Source organism: Carlito syrichta, unplaced genomic scaffold (assembly GCF_000164805.1).
Source record: "Carlito syrichta isolate Samal-C Ts95f unplaced genomic scaffold, Tarsius_syrichta-2.0.1 Scaffold307172, whole genome shotgun sequence".
NCBI lineage: Eukaryota > Metazoa > Chordata > Mammalia > Primates > Tarsiidae > Carlito > Carlito syrichta.
In genome coordinates this window covers 291,154-299,802 of record NW_007251268.1, presented here as the reverse complement: position 1 = coordinate 299,802, position 8,649 = coordinate 291,154, and positions in this window count along the sequence as shown.

The following is an 8,649-nucleotide window of genomic DNA, read 5'->3' as shown; positions in this document are numbered from 1 at the left end:
AACCTCACAAAACGTCTGCTTCTTGTCCCTGTGACTTTGGTCTTTGTTCATTTAGAAGTCTCAATATCCAGAAGAGAAATACTTCCACCAGGGCCCACAACAATTCTATTGAACTGGAAGTTTTCTGGCCAATTTGGGCTCCTTGTCCACAACAGCCTAAAAGGGGGTGATTGTGTTAAGTGGAGTGACTGATTCTAATTACCCAGGGAACTGGGGTTGCTGTTCCTTAGCGGGGGTAGGAAGAGGTGTATCTAGAACCTAAAGCAGCTTCTGGGACCACTCTTAGCACTGCCATCTTCAGGAGTAAATGCTCTAAAAGGTGAGGTCATTGAGGGTTCAGCTCCTTTAGGAATAAAAATTCGGACCCCCCAACCAGATAAAGAACTTCATTCAGCTGAGGTGCTAGTCGAGGAAAGGAGCAGGGAAGGAATAGTGCAAAAAGAAATGTGTGACTATGAACAACTAACTCATGAAAAGCTGAAAAATGCTGGGCACAGTGGTTCACGCCTATAATCCCAGCACTTTGGGAGGCTGAGGTGAGAGGATTACCTGAGCCCATAGATTCAGGACCAGCCTGGGCAACTTAGCGAGACCTCATCTCTACAATATATCAAAAATTAGCTGGGCGTGGTGGTGCACGCCTGTAGTCCTTGTTATTAGGAAGGCCAAGGTAGAAGGGTTGAGGCTGCTGTGGCCATGAGCGTCCCACTGCACTCCAGCCTGGGCGATAGTGAGACTCCAACTCAAAAAGAAAAGAAAAGAAAAGCTGAGAAATGGGGATTATATTATGAGGACTACATCATTAGCATTTCATATTTTCTTTCTTCTCTACTGTGTATATATTTATAGATATCAACTCATTCCCTACCCCACACACACATTTTTTTCTAGTATAATAAGATATGTTATTGTTTGTTGGTAACTTGATAATTTAGTCTTTGGGTTACAAGCTGTTGAGGCAGAACTGTAACAGAACTGAAATGAACATTCCCAGAGATGTATGACTGATGGAATTTTGGGGGTCTCCCATTTTAGAAAGGAGGTTTAGAGAGATTGGTGGAGATATGGTCATTAACTTGCAGCATCCCCTCCCACCACTTCCTCATTCTGCAGAGGGGACAAAGTTCAACATGTTTCCCAGTTGCCCATGCAGCTAACATTCTGCATACAAATTAGGGTCTACCCCATCAACAGATGAATAGAAGCAGAGAGTAGAAAGGTGGCTTCCAGAGGCTAAGGGCTAGGGAGAACGGGGAGATGATAGTCCAAGGATACAGAGACTCAGTTAGGAAGGAGGAGTAAACATGTTTGCTTGTTTGTTTTGGTTGTTTTTTAGCTCTACTGCACAGCATGGTGAATATAGTAAATAATAGTGTGCTATTATACATTTCAAAATCACTAAAAGAGTAAATTTCAAATGTTCTCATCACAAAAACAAGTATTGTGCCCCATAAATACATACAACTATGATTTATCAATTCACAACTTTTTTTTTTTGTTTTGAGTTGGAGTCTCACTCTGTCGCCCAGACTGGAGTGCAGTGACCGCTCCTGGCCACCACAGCCTCAACCTGCTGGGCTCTGGCGATTCTTCCACCTCAGCCTTCCAAGTAGCTGGAACTACAGGCGCACACTACCACACCCGACTAATTTTTTTGATTTATTGTAGAGATGAGGTCTCACCAAGTTGCCCAGGAGGGTCTCGAACCCACGGGCTCAGGCAATTCACTCACCTCGGCCTCCCAAAGTGCGGGATTACAGACTGGCCACTGAGCCCGGCCTCAATTCACAACTTAAAAAAAAATGTTTTTGTGTCAGGGTCTCGCTCTAGCACCCAGACTGGAGTGCCGTGGCACAATCACAGCTCACCGCATCCTCAAATGCCCGGGCTCAAGCTATTTGCCTGCCTCAGCCTCCTGAGTAGGTAGGTGGGACTATAGGTGCACACCACCAGGTGCCCAGCTAATTTTTTTATTTGTTGTAGAGACAAGGTCTTACTATTTGCCCAGGCTGGTCTTAAACTCCTGGACTCAAACAAACCTTCCACCTTTGGCATCCCAAAATTTTGGGATTACAGGTGTGAGCCTGTAGATTTTTTAGATTTTAAAAAATCTAATTTTAAAAAGGCTCTATTTATATGAGTTGAGAAGACAAAGCAGGCCAAAGTCATTTCCATGCTGTGTGGTTGTTGCTGTGCGGTTTGTGGTAGCCTGGGGTTACTCTTCAGCAGCAACTCTATGAGTACTCACTAGTTTTGCGGGTCTCAAGAGGCAGTTGCCGAAGTAGTGGTGACTGAACCAAGAGGTCTAGCGTCCATTCCCTGGCTTCATGGAGGTTGAAAAACAGCAGCAGGCTGGGCGTGGTGGCTCACGCCTATAATCCCAGCACTTTGGGAGACGGAGGCGAGAGGATTGCCTGAGCCCAGGGGGTTCAAGACCAGCCTGGGCAACTTGTCAAGACCTCATCTCTACAATAAATCAAAAAATCAGCTGACGATGGTGATGCGCTCCTGTGGTTCCAGCCACTTGGAATACTGAGGTGGAAGGATCACCTGAGCCCAGCAGGTGGAGGCTATGGTGGCTGTGAGCATGCCACTGCACTCCAGCCTGGGTGACAGAGTGAGACTCTGACTCAAAAAAAAAAAAAAAAAAGAATAGAAAAGCGGCAGCAGAGGTGGGTTCCTAATCCTTAGATTGAAGCCAAAATAATGTGTGTGCGTGTGTGCGTGTGTAACCATCCAGTTTTTGAAAACTGAGATAGAATTTGTGTAACAGAAAATTCACCATTTCAAGCTGTACAATTTAGTAGATTTCAGTTATTCACAAAGTTGTACAACTGTCACCACTATCTAATTCCAGAACATTCCTGTCACCTCAAAAAGAAAACTATTGGCAGTCAGTCCTAATTATTTCTTCCTCTCAGCCCTGGAACCACTAATCTACTTTATGTCTCTATGAATTTGCCTATCATAGACATTTCATAAAAATGGAACCATATGATATGCAGCCCTTTGTGTTTGACTTCTTGGGAAATTTTCATCCAGGTTCATCCACGATGTAGCAGACATCAGTATATCATTCCTTTTTAAGGCCAAGTAATATTTCATTAGATATTGCATAGATATGTTACATTTTGCTTTTCAATCAGTTGATGGACATTTAGGTTGTTCTACTTTTTGGCTATTGTGAATGATACTGCTACGAATATTGGTGTACAAATATGTTTGAATCCCTGCTTTTGAGTCTTTTGGGAATACACCCAGAAGTGGAATTGCTGATTCCTATGTTAGTTCTGTTTACTTTTTTGAAGAGTTGCCATACTGCTATCCACAGTGGCTGTACCATTTTACCTACCAGTAATACACAAAGGTTCTGCTTTCTCCACAGCCTCAGCAGTGTTTATTATTGTCTGTCTTTTTTTTTTTTGAGTTGGAGTCTCACTCTATCGCCCAGACTGGAGTGCAGTGGCCGCTCCGAGCCACTGCAGCCTCGACTTGCTGGTTTCCGGCAACCCTTCCGCCTCAGCTTTCCAAGTAGCTGGAACTACAGGTGCATGCTACCACGCCCGGATAATTTTTTGATTTATTGTAGAGATGAGGTCTCACCAAGTTGCCCAGGCGGGTCTCGAACCCGCGGGCTCAGGCAATCCACTCACCTCAGCCTCCCACAGTGTGGGATTACAGCCTGAGCCACCGAGTCCAGCTGTCTTTTTTTAAAATTATAGGCATCCTAGGGTATGAAATGGTATCTCATTGTGGTTTTGATTTAGAATTCCCTAGTGGCATATTGTTGGGCATCATTTTCGGTGTTCATTGGCCATGTGTATGTCTTCTTTAAAGAAATGCCTGTTTGAATCCTTTCCTCATTTTTTAACTGGGTTATCTGTCTCTGTTGTTGAATTGTAAGACTTTATACATTCTGGATATAAGTCTCTTGACAGCTATATGATTTACAAATATTTTCTCCCATTCTGTGGGCTGTCTTTTCCCTTGGTGTGGTCTTCAACACAACCGTTCTAGTAGTAACCTTCGGATTGTGCCAAAGTTAATAGCTAGTCTGGGGTCCAATTTCTGCAGTCTGGTTGTGGGAGTTGCCCCCCCAAAGCTCATCCTAGAGTCCACTCCTCCAACGCTTGCAACTGTTTTTTCAAACATCTAATTCCTGATGTGAAATCACTGCTTAAAGTAATTAGAGAGATTTTTATTTCTTGTGACTTATACCTGACTGGTAAACAGCCCAGCTTGATACGATATCCTGGGAGAGAGAACATGGCATGTCATTTTGCTGGAGCCAATGTGCAGTCAAACTGTAATAACAATACATTCCTAGAAAGCCAGAATTGAAAACTTTGAGATCAACCAATCCAACTCCTCCATTTGACAGAGAAGGAAATGGCGGTACAACGAGGACGACACAAAAGCCATGAAGATGAGTTGCTACGACTCCCTCAGCCTCTTCTGAAGCCAGTGGACCTGAGCTGACCTTGATTCATGAAATCATTATGATCTAGGTCACATAAATCCAGTGAGGCCAGCCCTGCCAACCTCACTGTAGCTGATTGGACACAAGATTTGGGCCTGAGCCAAATTCTGCCATGAGCAAGCTGGACGTGACAGAGGCCAGCACCCGTGTGAGACTGTCTGGTATGGAGACATCAGTCGCTGGGAGCATGCCCAGAGGGCACAGTGCCAGAACACAAGCCATCTTGTTCCAGTTCTCCAGGGACCTGCTTGAGGCTGTGGAGAAGGCTTCCCTGGTAAGCTCACCTCTGCTGTGTCCTTACCATAGTCCCTATTACTGAACGTCGTCTGAGCCTGGTTCTTCCTTGTTCACCTGAAAGAGCTCGTGAACGACCACTGATTTTCCGGAGATCATATAGCCAGATGAAAAAAGAAGCAGGCCACAGACCCAGCTGCGGCATTCTAGACACTGTGCTACTGTGTACTCCATCCTACTGATGGAAACTCTGACCTGGTTGCCCCCCACACTGAGCAAGAGGGCTTCTGCTGATGCTGTGGGGTTGCGAGCAGAGGCCTGAGTTTCCATCAGTAGGATCCAGCAAGGGTAGGCAGGCTGGTCCTCCCTGGACCCTGAGCTGGAGATGCTGTTTAGCCTCACCCTGGGAGCCTGCCTTTGTGAGCTGTTCTGGTTACAGGTCTAGATCTGGGCAAGGTTTCCTGATTTGCCCCTCCTCAGGCACCTGCTGTGCAGGAAGTTCGTTCATTACTCACTGCACGCTGACCGCTGCTCAGTCCCAAGCCCTGTGCTGAGGCTCGGAAATGGATATCCACAGAGGGCGACCCAGGCAGTGGAGAAAGGGGAATCACCAATGAGAAAGTGGTACTTCACTCACATAAGTGTGAGTGAAGGGGAAATTGCGTCTCCTCATGAACCTTTAACCAATGAGTACAGGGAAAGGAGCAGCCAGAAAAGGGAGAAGAATCAGGAATGAACAGAAGAATGGAAGCCAAGTGGGGTGAGGGTTTCAGACACGTGAGTCAGGTCAAGCTGGCCAAAGGCTGGGTTTGCCTCGTGGAAAGTAATTGGTAACTTCAGAGAGAGCAATTTCAGAAGATGACAGCACTAGAAAATTTATTTCACTTTGTCGGAGAGTGAGTGGAAGGGGAGGGGAAAGAGATGGCAGATGACTCTCTTCCAAAGAAGCGGGGAGATTCATTTTTACAGGGAGAGTCGTAAACATTTTTGGAGGCTCAGGAGAAAACAGTAGAGAGGGAGAGAGTGACAGTCTAAGAGAGAGAGGAAGTTATTTATTTATTTAATTATTTACTTAGAGTTGAAGTCTCACTCTGTCGCCCAGACTGGAGTGTAGTGGCAAACTCCCAGCCACCACAACCTCAACCTGCTAAGCTCAGGCGATCCTTTCACCTCAGTCTTCCAAGTAGCTGGAACTACAGGCACGTGCCACCATGCCTGGCCAATTTTTTGATTTATTGTAGAGATGAGGTCTCGCCAAGTTGCCCAGGCGGGTCTCAAACCCGTGGGCTCAGGCAATCCTCTCACCTTTGCCTCCCAAAGTACTGGGATTATAGGTGTGAACCACCATGCCCGGTCAGAGAGGAAGATATTTTATGGTGCTTTGTCCCTAAGAAGATACAGGGGTGAGATCAAGGGCAAGGCAAGAGGTTGGCTGTGGACACAGAAGGGGCCCCTCCGCTACGAGCCTGAAGAAGAGGTGGGGATGACTGTGAGGTTGAGTTTCCTTCCCAAAAGAAAATACTCTTCACAGTGAGAAGATATAAAATGCCTATTTCAGAACAGATGGTTGATAAATATCAGTCTTTTCCTCCCCTTCCTTGCTGTGCCGTTGAAGTCCTCTGAGGCCACACGTCACTCTGGGATGTCACAAGGCTACAGAACACAGCTAGAGCTGGAGAAATTAAAGCAAACCCCAACTTTTCTGGAATTCCAGGGGAGTAGAGGCTGCTTTCTCCTGGAATTCCAAAATGAGAAGATGAAAGTGTGGATATTCCAAAGGCCACTATGTGGGCAGAGGCTGCCTGATTCCGAAAGTAACACAGAGGAAAGCAGAGCCGAGAAATTGAGGGAAGACCAGAGACAGAGACTTCATTTGACTATGCCAAGGGACATCCTCTAATAATCAAAGCCCCTGAACATAATCTCAGTAACATAATCCAACACATTTTCCCCCCTATCCAAAGCCCATTTCGATTCCTCTTCTGTCCTCTGTAACTAAAGAAGGTCTGCTTCTCACAGGAAGTGAGATAATGTTGCTAAAGATGGTCTATCACACATAGGGTGGGCTGAGTTAAGGTGGATTGCAAGACAGAGAAGATTTCCCCATCCTGGGCTGGGGTGCTGATGTGCCCTCGTATGCAGTTACATAGCCAGTGTGTCCTGAAACTCAGTTCTGTGCCTAACTCCAGGGGACTTGGTCAAAATATGTCAGGAGGTAACAGAGCACTGGCTATTTCCCCAAATCTATAGTTGAGTCCAGTCAGAGACAAATCTGCAGAGAATTATAAATAATAAAAGCTGACAATTATGGGACACTCATTAAGTGCCAGGCATGGTACGGAGTGCTTTACACATATTAATTCATTCATCTTCACAGTAACATAAAGAGATGAGTAGCTGGGTGCAGTGGCTCAAGTCTGTAATCCCAGCACTTTGGGAGGTAGAAGGGAGAGGATTGCCTGAGCTCATGGATTTGGGACCAGCCTGGGCAACTTAGCGAGACCTTGTCTCTACAATAAATCAAAAAATTAGCCAGGTGTGGTGGCACAACCCTGTAGTTCCAGCTACTTGAAAGGCTGAGGCAGAAGGATTGCCGAACCTAGCAGGTAGAGGCTGCAGTGACTGTGAGCGTGCCACCGCACTCCAGCCTGGGCAGCAGAATGAGATTGACTAAAAAAAAAATGAGTACCATTTTAGTCCCCATTTTACATTTGAGGAACTGAGGCACAGACTAATTGCCCAGGGTCATGAAGCAGGCAACGGGAGAGCTACAACTTGAACCTAGGCAGCTGGCCTCAGCCTGAGCTCCCATGGCTCTGCTCAGGGAGACTGCCTGTAGCAACAACCCAAGCTAATTTAATGTCTGATGGTCATGTGCTTTGTAGGATTGAAAAAGTTCATCTCTTTATGTCAAAGCTAAAGTGAGTGGGAGCAAAGGCAGGGAAGGCGAAAACACAGTACCTCTAAGCCCTTCTGACCTGCCCCACTAAGAAGACAATTATCCTTGTGTAAAGAGCCTGCCACCATGGTTAAAACAGGCCAGCTGTGCCCCCTCCATGCCTGGTGTGTACATTGCTCCAAGGCAGCAGTGAGGATGGAGGTCTTGATCTGAACTCTGGGAGGCGCCCGTGGCTAAAAGAGATGCCTTCCCTTTCTCCAGCCATTCAAAATCCAAGCTGAGATTCAGGGACCATAATTCACAATTCTTATGACTCAGTTATTAGCCCATGGTGTTTTCCAAATGTGAACAACTCAGAAAACTCACACAGCTTTAAAGGGAGTGGTTTGGCCAGAGAAACCCCATTCCTGGCAGAAGGAAGTCTGTGACTGATCAACCCCAAAGGCAATGTTCTGAACCCAAACATACCAACAGGAAAGCCTCACAATCCTCCTAACCACACTTACAATACATAGGGGAAACCCTCCAAAGAGGCCGAGCAGCCAGAGTGGCCTTGTACATATAGCACACCCCATGGGCCCATAGGTGTTTCCCTCTCTACTTTTCCAAATGGGATTGCTTATTTATAATGATCCTGTTTTCCATCCTACAATGCACCAAGGTGTTTGAGGCCGATTAACTTTAGTATTTATCTATAGGAGTGTTTCCCAAGCTTTTTTATCTTAGGGTCCCTTTACACACTTGAAAATTATTGAAGACTTGAAAGAGTTTTTGTTTATGTGTATATGTTATTGATATTTGCCAGATCAAATTAATTATCAATTATATCAGTTTAATTATAAATTAAAATTAATATTTTAAAAATGTTTATTTATTTATATTTACATTTTAGATTCAATGCATGTTGAAATGTTTATTTAAAAACAAAAGGCAGCCAGGCTCGGTGGCTCAGCCTGTAATCCCGCGCCTTTGGGAAAGAAGCTGAGGTGAGTGGATTGCCTGAGCCCGCGGGTTCGAGACCCGCCTGGGCAACTTG